This window comes from Lupinus angustifolius, chromosome LG05, assembly GCF_001865875.1.
Source record: "Lupinus angustifolius cultivar Tanjil chromosome LG05, LupAngTanjil_v1.0, whole genome shotgun sequence".
Taxonomy (NCBI): domain Eukaryota; kingdom Viridiplantae; phylum Streptophyta; class Magnoliopsida; order Fabales; family Fabaceae; genus Lupinus; species Lupinus angustifolius.
The window spans coordinates 16,460,902-16,462,975 of record NC_032013.1 but is presented as its reverse complement, the minus strand read 5'-3'; positions in this window follow the sequence as shown (position 1 = coordinate 16,462,975).

Below are 2,074 nucleotides of genomic sequence, written 5' to 3'. Positions count from 1 at the left end.
CTTTCTGCAGTTGAATTATTTTTTGTTTGTTTAGCAAAATTATTCTTTTTCTCTCGTTACTTAACTTTGCTAATTTTTTAAGTTCTTTATACATCTCAACATAAGTACTATATAATATTTCATATGAGGGAGAGTAAGAAGAAGATGTGTCAGAGTATACCTCATCTGAAATATCCTTGCTACCTGATCCGCAAACCTCATCTGTTATAGCCTTTAAGCACAGCTTCGCGGTCTCCTCTTCATCCAAGGTGCTTTGTTTCTTCCTCCGGTACATCCCAGACGATGTATGCTTTCTTTGACTTGAAGTCCCGGGGATTGCTCTTCTCTGAATCAACTCTTTTCAGATAAGTGGGGACTGATACTTCATATGTCCTGCCTTACCACATTCATGGCAAGTGAAGCGCTCTTTTCTCTTTCCTTTCTTTGTTTATTCACGCGCTTCTTTCTTTTGGAATCGTCTAAGTCGTCCTTTGTTCTTCAAGAAATTTCCAAATTTTCGTACTAGGAGGTTTAGCGTTTCCGCGTCAATGTCTGAATTGGAGTCTTCATTATCTATCTCTTCAATGGGTTGTGATGTTGAAGCTTTGCGAGATATTCCCTTCTTTTTGTGATCGGACTCCTCATGCATTGTCAAACGCCCAGGCTCCATCTCATGCTCCTGAAGCTTTCCAAAGAGTGTTGCCAAAGGCATAGAGTCTATATCTTAGGACTCCATGATTGTTGTTACTTTAGGTTGCCATCTCCTCTGAAGACAACGTAAGACTTTATTAGTGAGCTCTCCTTTGGTGAACACCTTATCTAAAACGATAACATGGTTAATAATGTGAGAGAATCATTTTTTCATATCGCCGATTGATTCACTCGGTAGCATACGAAATAATTCGTATTCGTGAGTTAGTGCATTTAGTCGGGCGCGCTTGACTTCGCTAGTGCCTTCGTGAGTCACTTGTAAAGTGTCCCACATTTCCTTGGCACTTTGACATTGGGACACCCGAAAGAATTCATTGTAGGATAGGGCCGATGTAATGATGTTTTTGGCGCGAAGGTTGAACTGGACCTTCTTGTGATCCTCATCGGTCCATAAGCTTTTTGGCTTTTCTTTTGATTCGCTAACCACTCAATGAAGTGGGGCGAAGGGGCCACTGATTAAGGATTCCCAAATATCCGATTCTATAGCCTCAATGACTATTTTCATTCAGACTATCCAGTAGGCGTAACCCTCGCCACCGAATATGGGAGGGGCGTTAATGGATGTACCATCACCGCCAAAGGGGTTGGTGGAACCCATTATAATTCCCTTAGGATCATGCAGATACGGTTGAGCTAGCTTGTCGTACTAGCTCTGATACCACTTGTTAGGTATCAGTGGTATAGGAACACCTAGAAGGGGGGTTGAATAGGTGTGGCAGTTAACAAATACCGCTTCTTAAACCAAAACCCAACTGCTGGAAAACATTCCAGTTAATCGATTAACAGCAGGATTTAATCGTTTAACTATTACACAAAACAGAATGATCACACAGGCAAATTGCATAGTAATTAAAACAAAATTGAACAAATATAATACAGATATTCTTACTCACAAATATTAAGTATATGGCACTAAACAAATATCCAACTTTCCAATTACAGATTCAATTTATAAAGGCAAGAAACATCAAGAAGATAAAGAGAGAAAGAACAGTGCAAAAAGGATTTTTATCCTGGTTCGTTTGCGGTCTACTACAAACGGTCCACTGCAAACTACATCTAGGCCTCCCCTTCTGGATCAGGGAGATTTTCTTTCTTCACAATATTGAAAAATGGATACAAATACCAATTCAATTACAAGCACATTGGACGCTCCCTTCCTAAAATCTAGGATCTCTAAATCCTTGGTTTGACTCTACCCTTCGCCTCTTGAGAAAACCATTCTCTAATCAAGGCCTCCTAGCCTTTGTGAAGAACCTCAATCTCTATGGTGATCTCACACCAAGAGACAAATCCAGACTACACAAAAACACGTTAAACAACAAGGTATACTAAGCACAAATGCTTAAAATATGATAAGACAAAGACTCAAAGATTAACCCTT